Source organism: Saimiri boliviensis, chromosome 9 (genome assembly GCF_048565385.1).
Source record: "Saimiri boliviensis isolate mSaiBol1 chromosome 9, mSaiBol1.pri, whole genome shotgun sequence".
Lineage (NCBI taxonomy): Eukaryota > Metazoa > Chordata > Mammalia > Primates > Cebidae > Saimiri > Saimiri boliviensis.
In genome coordinates this window covers 74,765,977-74,781,315 of record NC_133457.1, presented here as the reverse complement: position 1 = coordinate 74,781,315, position 15,339 = coordinate 74,765,977, and the positions used below count along the sequence as shown (strand labels likewise).

Here is a 15,339-nt window from a genome sequence, read left to right as displayed (position 1 = left end):
AACTAGCAGGTGTCCCCCTTCTCCCTTTCTTTCTCTTTGCCTCGCACCCCGCTGCCCTGACCCTCTCCCTGTCTCCCCATCTCCCCGTCTCCCGTCTTTGCAGTGCATTTATTTGAGAAGCCAGGCTGTGTTTGTCCCCTGCAGGATGCGTCCCTTCCTAAACTCTGTGCAAGGAACAAATGGGCGAATGGGCGAAGGTCCTCCATGCTTGCTTCAGCTGGTGACTTTCCGGGTACTTTCCCTTTGGAGAGTGAGCTAGAGAATACACAAGCCCACCAAATAAAACTCCAGAGAGCATCACGCCAGCAGGGCTGCGTGGATGAGGCCTTGTGCTTGGGGTATGATGAGGCCACCCATCCCTGCCTTTCTCAGATGTGACTGTGTATAGATGCCACTGAGCCATGAGTCTGGTCATGCTTCTTAAGAGTTATGTGGTCAGGAAGAAAGGGAGCGAACCTGCTTATTTCACATTTTTATACACCACTTCATCTGATAACTCAACAGCGTCACCTAAGAAATAAACAAAATAAAACAAAACACGGGCATATCGTTGCACACGTGAAGTAGCTAAAGATTCTGTCTCCCTTTTGCCGACTCCCCAGACAGCTGTGGAGCCTTGCCCCTCCTACCTCTCTCCTCTCCTGCTTTCTATTTGTCAACTGTGGGAAAGAATTTACACAGAAGATGACCAGACATTCTGTCCAGGGAGTGCCCACACGAGGGCACAGCTTGATCCAGCCTGTCCTGAAAGCTTTTAGGCTAGATTTAAACACCAGGCCAGGAGATTTGTCCTGAGAGTTTTTATGCCAGATTTAAGTGAATTTGAATGACCAGCCCTGGAGAATGACCAATCTTCTTACAGATTTGAGGGCAGATTAGAATAAATCTGCCGAGAGACAGGAACAGAAGCCACATGTGAGGGGAAATACAGATAGTCAACACCGACAGGGAAGAGGGCTCTACCTTCCAGTTCTCAAGAAATGCAGATGAAAGTAGGAGGAAACATTCCACAGTGAGTAAACAGAGTAAGGCGGAGTCAATCATTAGAAGTGGGGTGGGGCAGGGCCGGATGTGTGTGGTTGTGCTGTTTCATGGCGGAACGCAAAATGGGACACCATCTGAATGTAAGCAAATTATAAAACATGGTAAGTAAATTGGAGCGTGTTGACTATAAAATATTATTCAGCTATTTCGTATAATTTAAAAAGAACAAGGCTGGGCACAGTGGCTCATGCCTGTAATCCCAGCACTTTGGGAGGCCAAGGTGGGCGGATCATAAGGTCAAGAGATCCAGACCATCCTGGCCAACCTGGTGAAACCCCGTCTCTACTAAAAATACAAAAATTAGCTGGATGTGGTGGCACACACCTGTAGTCCCAGCTACTCGGGAGGCTGAGGTAGGAGAATTGCTTGAACAAGGGAGGTAGAGGTTGCAGTGAGCCAAGATTGTGCCACTGCACTCCAGCCTGGCACCTCGCAACAGAACAAGACTCTGTTTCAAAAAAACGAGCATTTTAACAAGGGAAAGTTGATTTCAAAATAACATTAGAAGGCAGAACTAATGTTTATATGTACAAAATTCACATCTGACATATAAGCATGCATACATAAAGCTGGAATAAAACTAGAAGTCAAAACATGTCTCTGAGGCCAATGAGCAAACACTTTCTGCACCTCGGCTGGTAGTGAGGAAGTAGAACAGCGTTTGTTGAAGCCCTTCTTTGTGTCAGACAATTTCCCAATGATGTCACTTAATCCCCACAAACCGATGAGTAGGATTTTACAGTATTTGCTTTCATCCTACAGTACTTATATATTCTTAATAATGATCGTGATAATCATTGTCATGGGTTGAATAATGTGCACCTCAAATTCTTATGCTGATGTACTAGCCCCCAGTACTTCGGAATGCTACCTTATGTGGCAGTGGGTTATTTGCAGGTATAGTTAGTTCAGATGAGGTCCTGTTAGAGTAATGGAACGCATGTAATGCGACTGTGTCCTTACAAACAGGGGAGCCTGGGACACACACACACACACACACACACACACACACACACACGCACACACACAGGGAAAGCGCCATGTGAATGTGAAGGCAAAGACGGGGTGATGTGTCTGCAAAGCCAGCAGTGGCAAAGTTTGCCTGCAAACCCCCGCAGAGCTGCAGAGAGGCGTGGAGCAGTCTTCCTCACAGTCCTCAGAAGAAACCAGCCCTGCCCATGCCTTAGTCGCAGATTCCCAGGGTCCAGAACCATGACACAGTTAGTTACCACTGTTTTCAGCACCTCCAGGTCACGGGACTTTGTTGCAGCAACCCCAGGAAGCGAATGCAATCATGGCCGCAGAATGGCAATGAGCGTTTACTGAGGCACCTGCTTCTCTAAGCGCATTAGAGGCACGAAGTGGAGGTCATCCTTGCGGAGACACTGTGGGGAGGCCCTCTCGCCCAGTCCAGGGATGCAGAACTCAGGCCTGGGGTGAATTCACTTCCCCTTCACCATGCAGCTCATTGGTGATAGAGCTGCAATTTAAACGTGACTGCAGAAGCTGTGTAGGAACCTAAACGTTCTTCAGAGGCTTGGAAGGTGAGGAGCTTACCAAGTGAGAGATGGGTTCAGAATCGTTTCCTATTGCTGGTTCTGTGTTCCTCCCTGGCTGGGTTTCTCAGAAAGGGCTGGCCCATGAAAACTTGAGGGCTGCCCACATGGAGCTGGGGTTTTGGTCCTGATCCGTTAAGTCCAGGGCTTTACTGGGTCCCAACACTGTCCACAATCCCTCAGTCCCTTTCACTTTAAGGAAACTCCTGGGCTGATCCATCCCCAGGAGAGTGGCCCATCACAGACAGGCAGGGTCTGAGCAGGACAGTCAGCGGGAAGAGGTTTGCCTGCAGTGACGCTGCCAAGGCTCCTTTGGATTTCTCTGACTGTGCCAGTGCCGCCCGCCCCCTGCAGCATCACCGAGCCTTTTCTTGCTGCATTTGGCTCTGTGACTCTGCTTCAGAGGACAGCCCTTAGGCTGCTGGAGGCGCCGACTATATGGGGGACAAAGTACAGATTGTTGATTTCGTGTCTGTTACTTTTGTTTAGCCACAGTCCCAGATCTCAAAAATCTCCAGGACAGTGGATTTGCTAGATAAGGCTGCTACCTCTCTCTGCCCCTCGTGTATTTATCAGTGGTAATGTAAGGAGAAAGATGGTCAAGGCTGCTCTGGACAGGGAAAGGAAGAGAGACCACCAACTGGTCAGCCCCTCCAGTGTCTGATGGGAGGAGGGTGCATGGAACCGTGGTGCCAGACGACCAGCCCTGTCTTGTGTGGCCTGCATGAGAAGGAGCTGCTCTTCTATTACCTCTCCTAAAGCCCTGCCTGTTCACCTGAACCTCCTTAAAGCCTCCAAGGGCTACCTCTGTAAAATGTGGAGCTGGGTTCCTTAGCTTTATCCTCAGGGCCCTCTGTAATCTCCACATCCCTTAATCCCTAGTTTCCACGGTTCTATTTTCCATACCCGATTTTCCCACTGCTTCCAGTTTCCACCCTACATGTCTCTTCCATCAGGTTTTTGCTTATTCAACAGCCTCTGCTGTTGAAATTATCAGCTAGCTATAGCTGCGTAACAAAACATCCTCATCTCAATGTAATCCAGCAGTCATTTACTGTTGCTCACGTGTCTTTGTGTCCTCTGGATTCAGCTGATCAGGGCTGGGCTTTGCCGGGTAGTCTGCTTCCTGCTGCCTTGGCCCAGGTAATTTTGCTCTCAGTGCTGGTCTGTAGGTAGGCAAGGGGGGCTTGGTCCACTCGTGCTTGTTTTGAGCCAAGGCTGCAGGCACAGTAGTGACCCAGGAGGAATTCTTTTCATGTCTTTGGCAGAAAAACAAGAAGGAAAGTGGAAATACACAAGGCTTCTGGATTTCCAGGCTCAAAACTGGGAAACAATCCCTTTTTCTACAGGCTATTGGTAAAACAAAGTTCCTTGCTCAAGCCCAAAGTAAAGTGGCGAGAAATAGTTCATGCACACCTTACCTTGGCAAGGGTATGGATGCAGAAGGGATGAAGATTTTTGGCAAAGGATGCCGCCTACCACAAGTCGTGAGGATGATGACGATAGCAAATAGCACAGTAGTAGCAGAGGCAGACAGATGAGCTCTAAAGTACTTATCATGTGTTAGCCCCAAATTACAGGATTATCAGCAGTGTTGATTCTCACTGTTGTCCTATAAGAAAGGACACGAGACTCCTAATGGTTTCCTAACCTCTCCTAAGGTCGCACAGTTGTTAATAACAGAATCCTGAACTGGGCCAAAAATTTGTCTTTGTGGATCTTTGGAAGCTGCAGTTTGACTCCAAAGTCCAATTCATATCAAAATCTTACCTCTTCTTCAAAGTCTCCCTCAAATGTTGGCTTCCTTATGAACCATTTCTCAATTTAGTACACGTTGAATTTGCAGATCTGAAAATTTGATCTCTGAAATGCTCTCTATTGAACGCCATCATGATGTCCAAAGAAAATGCTCATTGGATTCTGGATTTGGGAGTTTGGATTTTTGGATTTTCAATGCGCAACCAGTAAGTATATTTGAAACTGAAATCTGAAACGCTTCTGGTCCCAAGTATTTCAGATAAGGGATACTCAGTCCGAATTGCATTATGGCTGAACACTCGATTAATGAGACTGGTTATAAATCTTTGCTGTATTCTGTTGGATATTTGAATGGAGTTCAGCCTAATAGAATTTCACAACAGGCAAATGTGCAATAAACCTAACTCTACACACACAAACGAACATAATACTGAAAGACAAAAGGAATTCCATTGCTTTTCACATCTGATGTTATTTGTTAAACCAACAAATCCTTTCCTTGAGATCAGAACATGCTAATGATTTCTATTGTCTCAACCTTGGAAGTAAAACCTTGGAATTGCTGAGCATCAATGCGCTTCTCTAGGGTCACTGAGCAACCATCAGAAGCCCCAAACAGTGTTGACATTTGGCAAAGGTGGGTATCCCAGACTCGGTCACCTGAAATGGAAAATACTTTCTCATGAGCAAAAGTATAGTGTCTTTTGGTTAAACGAGATTCAAGTCACACCTTTTTGAGACGACTAGCACAGCCCAGATTTAGGGGGCCCACCTGGCGATCCTGAACATTTTATTTGGACAAGTTGCATACTTTTTAAATGTAGGCTCTTGAAAAATTCCTTTAGAAATGTCAAGGTGACTGTTGTATTAAAAAAGTGAGCCAGAGCAAACAAAGGTGACATTCTTTTAATTCTTTCCCCGCTGGGTCATTTTCTACTTGCTGTCAGCTCTGCGTGCTGCCATCGTCCATAGTGGATGCTCGACCTACTCAGGTTCACATCTGAGGGAAATTGCAAAGCAGGGGAAATTCTGATCCAGAGGCCCTTTCACCTCTTTCCACCAAAGCTCCAGCTGATGCTCCAACTTAAATCTACAAAGTGAGAGAACCAAGCCATGCTGGCGACTTGTCTCTGCTACATCTTCCAGAACCATGATGACGAGCATGGGAGTCACCAAAGGTGTTGTTCTGGGCATCATTCATCAGCCACTGGGGAAGAGGCTCTTGCTCAGGAACCGTGAGCTGCCTCTAATTATCAATCACGCTTCCAGCTCTTGCTCTCCCCATGGTCCATCACATTGCCAGCTTTGCAATTTTGTTTTCTGAATAAGAAGCTTCACATTTAGTTTTTAGATTTAGAATCCAGTTTGGGAAATTTATTCATTTATTTATTTTTACTGTTTTAAGTATACTTTAAGTTCTGGGGTACATGTGCAGAAGGTGCAGGTTTGTTACATAGGTATACACATGCCATGGTGGTTTGCTGTATCCATCACGCTGTCGTCTACATTAGATATTTCTCCAAATGTTATCCCTTCCCTATCCCCCACCCCCTGCTATCCTTCCCCTAGCCTCCCACCTCCTGGAAGTTCCTGGTGTTTGATGTGTTCCCCTCCCTGTGTCCATGTGTTCTCATTGTTCAACACCCACTTACGAGTGAGAACACGTGGTGTCTGATTTTCTGTTCTTGTGTCAGTTTGCTAGAATGATGGTTTCCAGCTTCATCCATGTTCCTGCAAAGGACATGAACTCATCCTTTTTTATGGTTGCCTAGTATTCCATGGTGTATATATGCCACATTTTCCATATCCAGTGTATCACTGAGAGGCATTTAGATTGGTTCCAAGTTCTTGCTACGGTGAACAGTGCCACAATAAACATACGTGTATATGTGTCTTTATAATAGAAAGATTTATAATCCTTCAGTTATAGACCCAGTAATGGGATTGCTGGGTCAAATGGAATTTCTATTGCTAGATCCTTGAGGAATCGCCACACTGTCTTCAACAATGGTTGAACTGGTTTACACTCCCACCAACAGTGTAAAAGTGTTTCTATTTCTCCACATCCTCTCCAGCATCTGTTGTTTCCTGAATTTTTAATGATGGCCATTCTAACTGGAGTGAGGTGGTATCTCAATGAGGTTTTGATTTGCATTTCTCTAATGACCAGTGATGATGAGCTTTTTTCCATATGTTTGTTGGCTGCATAAATGTCTTCTCTTGAGAAGTGTCTGTTCATATCCTTCTCCCACCTTCTGATGGAGTTGTTTGCTTTTTTTCTTGTAAATCTGTTCAAGTTCCTTGTAGATAGACTCTGGACATTAGCCCTTTGTCAGATGGGTAGACTGTGAAAATTTTTTCCCATTCTGTTGGTTGCTGTTTTTTAATTAAAAAACGAGAATGCCTGTGCATCGTATCGCTAAAGCTGATGATGTAACTGTGCACTATCAGACTCAGTCATTTGCCACTACGTTTGACCTACAGAAATAATAATTCCATACGGTTTTACCCATAGAATTGCTGGTTTCCATGACCCAAAAGATGAACACAAACACAAAAACAAAACCAAAAATTACAGACATAGGTGAATTTTGAAGAAAGCATATTTTTTGGACAAATGTACAACCTAATTTCTATACATTAAATATTATTTCCCACTCACATTACAAAGTCAGAAAACTGTTGCTTTGGTAACAATTGGCTCTGTAGATGGTATAAAATCATTTTTAAGAAAGAAACTAACGCAAAGCAATGGTAGAAAATCAGAATGCAAACTAGTCAACACTCCTCAAACTATGAACGTGAAGTAACATTTTTACACATGGCAACCTAAGCATCTAAGTAAAAGCAGTCACCACCAAGCCTATTGCGCTGAAAAGCCACCGTTCTCTAGACTTACAGGACAAAGTGTGTTGTTCTCTTGGGGATCCCCAAGTTCAAATGAGAATCTCAAAAATTTCCATTTCCATTTTCCTGAGGACATGACACACGCCAGCTACCAATGCCGCCCAACAGCAGAGCTGCCCAGCTGTGTCCGCCTTTATGGCTTGTCACCAAGTTGGCTGGGAGCCACCTATGTGGGCAAGCCATATAATGCATCGACAAGAGGGAAGAGAAGAACTGAATCTCACCAGCTCATCAGTTCCCAAGCGGCTGGCCACAGCTGAGACACCACCTTTTTTTCTGAGCCAATCACTTTCTCAGGATGTTTTTATATGTGCCACCTTGCGACTGGCCTCCTGCAACACAGAGAATATGAAAGGAAACTTTTATCATTCTATGGTCATCTTTTGCTTTCTGGAGTACTCCGTTCTGTAACACACAATTAGAAGTGACTTCTCCATCAACACAATAAAACTGTAGCTAAAACGAGTTCCCTACTAAGAGGAAAATTACTGAAAATAATAATATGAGGTCACTAGAGCCAGTCCATCAGGAAAGAATTCAGCCACGACATCTTTCCACTATTTAACATGGACAACCTAGTTTCACCCAAATACCATCTATCATGTCAAACTAACGCTGATCCTTTGAATTTGTTGGTTTTATAGGGTTTGGGGCTATTAAATGTGTAAAGTTGTATGCTTCATTCACTAGATGTTTCTTCCTGGAGTTGCATACGTTTATGTAATATGTTGATTATTCCCTGAAAACTTTTTCCTAACAAGGAGTCAGTACTTTCTTAGGTTTGCCGAGGACCTGTGTAGAATTACAAGTCAGAACCCACCTCTGGCTACCCACTGCTGAGTTTTAACACTGCCAATGGCTGAATTGGGGAAATTTTACAACTTGTCGCAGAAGCAGAATCAGGACTCTTCCCTAGCAGTAAATGGACAGGGATCACGTGGGGCACCAGAAGCAGCTAAGCATGCACTCTGGACAGACCCTCCTGTCTCTGCACGGGGCAAAGTGGCCTCTAGCCAGCAGCTGCCTCCCCAGGTGTGCACCAGAACATGCAGAGGACGCTTCCGCAGGTCAACTTAGTGAGACGTGAGAAAGTATCATTCACATGTTTCACGTTGTGTACTTTCAGAGTTGGGCAGAGAAACTGTGTCCCCTGTGCGGTCTGCCTGCAGCCTCTCTGGGACAGACCCAGAGGTCAGAAGCCAGCATATTCTCCTTGTGCCTCCCCAGGCTCTCTTTCCCAGACACTTATCAGAGCCTGCCCCATTCTGACATAATCCACTTGAAAACACCTTATCAATAAAAGCCAAATGATTTCTGTCTTTGGCCACTTAGGGATCCATGTTGGGACACAGTCTGCATTTAGTGGGCAATGTTGTTGGCCAGATGAGGTCCAACTAAAACTTCAGTACAAGTTTGGGGTAAAGCGCTGTGTTAACAGGGATTGATAAACTAAGGCCAGAAAGCCAAATCTAGTCCACTGCCTGCCTTTAATAAATAAAGTTTTATTGGTACACAGCCACTCCCATCTGTTTTCATTGTGTCCGTGACTGCTTTTGTGCTGCAGTAACAGAGTTGAGTAGTTGCAATAGAGACCATATGGCCTGCAGAGCCATTTACAGAGAACTATTTACTCTCTGGCCTTTTACAGAAAAAGTTTGCCAACCCCTGCATAGGAATTAAAGAAAAAAGAAAAATACCCCCTTTCAAGGAACCCCTGGAAGGTCCGGACACAATGCCAGCTCATGGGTGTTTTCCATTCCTGCTCTGACTCCCAGGTTGCAAAGCAGTCAAAGCCCTTTGAGCTCTCCTTGCTAAATAACTTTAACCTTTGTGAACAGAGAGGCCGTCCTTCTTTCGCAGAAGGAATGTCAACGACCATTTCTCCTTGCAGGTTATGGGGTGGTTAGCCATGTAGGTGACGGGTCTGGACAATGGGTTTGAATCCCTCCTCCACCTATTGAGCCCTCTGTGCCTTGGTTTACCTTTATGTAAGATGAGGATAAGAAAAGTGTGTCTCCTGTAACGTTTTTATGAAAATGAAATGAGATGCTAAGAACATAGCCTTTGTTTTAACTTGGACTGGCACATCCTACACATTCAATAGAGAGACGGATTCTGGAGTTAGAGGATATCTTGAGAGGGCATCATCACTGCTGTCTTTCAGAGGAGTAAAGTGAAGTCCAGAGAGGAAACGTGACTCTGCTCCCACCCTCATAGACACCTGGGCAGGTCTAGGAGGCAGAGGCTCCAATGGTAAGGACTGCTAATATATTTTGAGCTCCTCTATGTGACCAGCCTGGGCTCCACACCGGACTTATCGTGTCTCATTTAGCGTTCGTGGCCGCTCTGTGAAATAAGTGTTTTGTTTATCTCGACTTTGCAGACAGGGAAGAAGTGATGGCGCTAGAATGCACACTTGCCCAGGGTGAGCTTCCAGGAGCTCACAGCCAAATTCTGGCGGCCTCTCCACACAGCTGCACCCACGAACACACTTGGAAGAAATACAGCATTTTGGGTTCCAGGGATAGAAAGGGTCCAGAGAATTCGACTAGAAAATGCGTCAAACCCCAAATTCTTCAGCTGAGTGAAATTAGAACCTTTCTGGCTGCCCCGTCTCCTGGGTACAGCATTGCAATGGGGCCATCTAGTGGTCAGAGACAAGAAGGTCCACCGGTCAGGTCTCTGAAAAGCAACTGAGCCAACAAGCCCTCTGGTCTCCCTGGGGGAATCTCAGCAGACCCAGGGATAGTCAGCCTGGCCAGATGCCAGCCTTAAGAATGACCTGGTAAGGGGCATGTCTGTGGATGTGCAAAGGAGGGGGACACTGGCAGAGGCCAACTGCCCCTCCTCACCTTTTCAGAGCCCTGTCCCCCAGTTTCACAAGAGGCAACATTCCCCGACTGCCCCCAGCGGACATTTAACAGTGTCTGGGGACATTTCTGGTTGTCACAACTGGGGGATCTTTCTGGTGTCTAGTGGGTAGAGGCCAGGAATGCTTCTCATCACTCTACAGTGACAGGACAGCCCCTACAGCAAAGAGTGAGCCTCGAATGCCAACAGCGCCACCCAGCACTGGAAACCCCGAGGTGGCCTCCTTCCAAATGGAGCTGGGCAGGCCTGGGGATTGCACAAGGCTGGACGCTCAGAGCCCCTGCGTGCGCATTCTTGCCTGGCTGCTCTTCCCCGACCGCCACTCTCTTACCTCGTCCTCTTCTGTCACCTTCCAGCCCACTTGCCTCCCGTTCAGGGTAGCTCATCTGCTCATGTCCCTCTCTTTGTCTGGATTTGTTCTCCCCACAGGCAGGCCTGAGAGCAGGATTTAGGGGCAAGCAGGTTATCTGAGAGGGGATTCCAGGAAGCACTTGTAAGGGAGTGAGGAAGACAGATCGGAAGTGTGGAGGTGAGGGCAGTGAAGGGTGAGTTGATGGGTAGTCATTGCCCTGAGCAGCCGAGGTGTGGTCTCAGGACTCGCATGAGGACTCAGAACTGTCCCCTCCAGGAGAAGGAAGCCAAGGCGCTTGTCCTCCAGCTCTCTGGCTGTTCCTGAGCACTAGCCACTCACATTGCAGTCGCCTGTGCACCGGTAGAGGAACTGATGTCTGTCTGGCCTGCACACATCTCTCCATCGTGAAGGACATTCAAGCTTGTCCTCTCTCACCCTGGTCCTTAGAAGCTAACGGGTCACTTTCCCCAAATTGAAGCTCCAGAGACCAGGAACAGGAGTCTGGCACAGTTGATGAGTCTACACAACTGGCCCTATTCAGCGTAAGGATTCAGGAGCTGTGACATCACCCTGGAGGCAATGCTAGCTCCCTGTGGTCCACAGCTACATCGTTAGGGCTACGGAAACCTGAGGGTTTGAGGGCAGGCAGACCACCAAGAAAACTGTTACATCACATCCCCAGCTGGACCGGGCTTAGTTTGCTTAGTAAGAAAAGCAATATTTTTGTTGAATTTCACATTTTCTACCAAGTAATGAATTAACCTTTTTGAAATCACAAAGGACATCACAGCAGGAAAATGAAGCCATATCCTGTACATGCTGGCTACCTCATATGAACGACAGGAGAGAGGGAGGGCGATGCCTGGAAGCAGGACAGGAAGAAGGAATGTAAGAACATTCGGTACGAATGGATTCCAAACTCCGTGTGATAACCAGCCAGTCCTGGACTGGTTTATCATCTCAGTGTGGACTGATTCTCTTTGGCAGGAAGTTAGTTCTGACTTCACCAGCTAGATTGGAGGACACCTGTGCCATCCCTTGTCCTGTTGCTGTGGGAGACTTCTTCCAGGTTTTAGACATGCAAGACTAAATATGAATATCATCTATACATAAGTGGCTGAGAAAATTCTGTGGAGAAGCTTACAGCTCTCGATCGTCAGTAATATAAACATATTTTGATTAATCAGGTAAACTGTATGCAGTCAGGTAGTCTTGCTGAGGATGAAGAACTTTATTAGATTTGGGGTAACAGGACTACAGTCCTTAACATCACTTGTTTGAATTTTTCTCATTTCCTGAGTAGTTGATAACTCAGCAAAGGTTTATTAAGCACCCAGTCTGACCACTGCACTGAGGTCTAACTGCGTGGAATGCAGCAGAAATGACATCTAAATGGCAGATAAGGTACCACTCTCCACCTGTGCCTATGTGCTACAGTGAAAGGAACTACGTTTCCCAGGAGCCCTTGCCCTTGCAGGTTCAGCCAATGGGAGGCCTGGGCCGGAGACTGGCTGCTGGGAGGAGGAGAGCACCCTGGGTGTGCCTGCCCCTGCTTCCTGTTTCACGTGACATCTCCAGCCCTGGCTGGACTTCATCCATGATTTCAGCTCTAACACAGGGCAGTCCCTCTCTGTGCTCCCATTGTGCTTGGCTGGGAGGACACAGAGACCCCGGGCTCAGAGAACCCCATGTGCATTCTCCCTTTGCCCCTCTGGCCTAGGGGTGGGGTCGGTTTCTTGGTGTTGCTCACATCTGGATTTTGTCACCGCTCTTCTTCTTTGACTCCTCAACTCTCCATTCACCCGTGTGGCAAAGCCCCATATTCAATTCTCTCTGCTTGAAATATCTAGCATGGAGTCTGGGATTTTGGAGAATCTTACCTACTCCTTCAAACATATTTCATATCCCTTTCCCCCCTACACGAGGCAGCACTCACCCTGGCACCACGGATGTTATAAGACTCCCACCTCTTTCTTACCCAAGGGTCTTTGCCCTTGCTTTCCTCCGGCATTACATGTTACTTCCCTGAAGCTCCCCATGGTGGCCACTTTCTCATCCCTCAGACTTCATGTTCCCCTCGCAGGTAACATGGGAAGAAAAAGCAAATGCTACTTTCTCAGAGGCTCTCCTTGACCATCACAGCTAATGCAGCTCACGCACCCCACTGTCACTGCAATTTACTTGACTTCCTGTCATGCTGTCCTGTTTTTTTCGTTCACATCATGTATCTCAGTCTGCAGTGATTTCATTTACTTGTTTGTATAGTTTGAACTCATGACACAGTCAACATTAAGATGGTTTAAAATAATGCGTTTCTTTATCATTTTTGGAGCTAAATTTTGGGCAAGGGGACATGGTGAATTCATCCTCTGGAAGTGGATGTGCCTTCGCCCACTGCTACTCATCCTCCTGAACGGGGTCAGGGCCTGTTTGAAATGGCAGGTGGCATTTCTCTGCTTTTAAGCGCATGATTTTTCTCCGGATCAGAATCCTGGTAGTCACTGTCTGGGTGGCAGCGGACACCCTCTTCTGTCAGTGCTTCAAGGGTGACAAGCATCTCATCGTAGAACAAAGACAAGATTCTTGTCACTTGATTACATGTTGATCAAACCCCTAAGATAAATTGCTGGCCCACCATCCTGTATCCCCTCAGCCTACCCAAGTTCACCTTCAGCCATCTTCTTCCTGTTTCACGTGACATCACGAGGGGCAGATCACTGTAAACTGACAACTTCCCATTCAAGCCCTTGTCTCTGCCCGAGGGCGTCCCCATCCAGGAGCCCACTTCACTGCAAAGCACTTACCTGGAAGGGCGAGCACAGGCAAGACCTCCAGCCCAAAGAATTGAGTAGATACCCACACGGGTAACCTGCCCTTGATGTCTCCGTTATCTTCTTCCCAGCCTCCTCCACTTGGTTCCCTACTCCCTCATTTGTGCTTCCTGGGACCACCTTCCACATAAGCTGCCTGCACCCAAGCCCTCCTGTCTGGATCCGCCTTGGGAGGATCCGCACCTAGCAGCACCCAATTCCCTTTTTCTCAGCAGCTGTTTCTCTTTGTGCCACATCAAGATCCACTTCTGTGAAAAAAAAAAAAGCCTGTGTGGGCATTGGGGCTTAATCCTGCCAAGGTCAGAGAAACCACGTGGATCTCCCCTGGGATTTGCGCCCCTGGGGAGAGACAGACGCAGGCATTTTGTCCTCTACTCCTGTCCCCACCCATGCCCACCTCGAGCCTTCCCGCCCCCTTGGCCGTTTGCCTTCCCTGCTCCCCTTTGCTCACCGTCGTCCTCACCAGGATGGAGAACTGGCCCCTGGCAAGCTTGTCTCACGTCTGCACCTTTGAAGTGGTCTTCTGGAAGCATGTGCTGGGCTGTCGGCAGCATCACCCAGAATCTGGAAATGCAAATGCTCAGGCCCTGCCCCAGACCTGCTGAATCAGAGACTCAGAGGGTGGCCTCCACCCTTGTGTGCCCGCAGCCCTCCAGGAGACTCCGGGGCTTGCTGGAGCCCTAGAAGCACTGCTCTAAAGCCACACTAGTTAGCATTAGATGTGCGGTTCACACAGCTTGTTCTGCTTCTAACCACTGGTCGGGGGCTTAGGGTTCTGATTATGTAACAGCATATGATGACTCATTCACGATGACAGACGTTCTTCTTATCGGTTTGCCAACGTGATTCTTGATATCACACTCAGATGCTGGGAAGAACAGGGACTGTGCGGACTGAAGCACCCGCATTGGCCCCCAGCCCTGTCAGTGCCCCATGCATCCCTGAGATACCTCTCCTTCTGTGCACGCTGTTTCCGGGTACCGCTGTGACCCCCACAGCCAGTGCCTGTGTCTCTCTGCGATCATCTGTCCCAAAGCTGCTGGAGCTCCTGTGCTCACCCCACTTGCCTGGGGGGCTGAGACACCCCTTACCCAGTGATGGGTGGATGCAAGGGCCCCCAAGACCTCCCTCCAATTCAATGATTCAAGAGAACTCATAGGAACTGGAATGGCCACCAGATTCACAATTACCTGTTACTACACGTGGTTCCAGCACTACACAGCAGGTTGGAGTCAGCAGTGGGAGGATGCCCCTGGGGTGGGGCCCAGGAGAGCTCTCGCTGTGGAGCTCCAGGGTCCTTTCCCGGCAGGGCTGTGCAGCCTTGCTAAGTTCTCCCAGTAATGACGTGCGGCAGCGTGCGTGTCACATTGCTAACCAGGGGGACTGACCTGAGCCTTGGCGTCAGCGTTTTTATTGAAGGCTTGGTCACGTAAACATGATGGACCGTCTACATGGCTGACCTAGTCTCTAGTCCCTGGAGAGGTCAAGCTGATTCAAAGCCTCCACTGTGAATCCCATCCTTAGCATCAGCCACCTGGTGTGGCTCGAGGCCTCAGCACACAGACACTTATCAGGCAGGACATTAGAGGACATCGGACCGCCTCACAGGGGCTGTGCCAGGGCCACACCTTTCTTTGGGTAAGGTTAACCCTTTACTGCTCTCAGGGCATGATACTCCAGCTCCTTCATAGCAATGCAGCCTCTCTGGATCATGACCAGCCCTGACTCTGTCTCAGAACTCCCCAGCAGGAGGAAGCCGGCAGCACCCACGTGGCTCCTGGCTCACGTTTTTTGCTCCCCCGTCTCACCTTCCCACTGCCCCACCTCTTTTTGTTGTTGTTGTTCTGGAAACACTTTCTAATAAATCTTCACACAAAGCCTTGTCTCAGATTCTGCTTCTAAATGGGACACTGTAATAATTTACAGTGTGAAATTTCCTGAATTTTCTGTATTTCATGAACCCTCTCGTGTGAATCGTTACTTTCAAACCTCAGAAATTAGCAGCAGCTACTCTTAGGGT

The 15,339-nt window shown here is 47.7% G+C and overlaps 1 long non-coding RNA gene across 1 annotated transcript in view; it reads right to left on the bottom strand.

Moving 5' to 3' along the window:
- Positions 1-11,050, bottom strand: part of LOC120367936 (uncharacterized) — an 18,797-nt gene extending 7,747 nt beyond the window's left edge. The window contains exons 1-2 of the long non-coding RNA XR_005582179.2: positions 10,824-11,050; positions 10,468-10,626 (exon numbers count right to left, since the gene is read on the bottom strand). This is a non-coding gene — a long non-coding RNA (uncharacterized LOC120367936). The remainder of the gene's footprint in view (positions 1-10,467; positions 10,627-10,823) is intronic.
- Between the last annotated feature and the right edge of the window lie 4,289 nt (positions 11,051-15,339).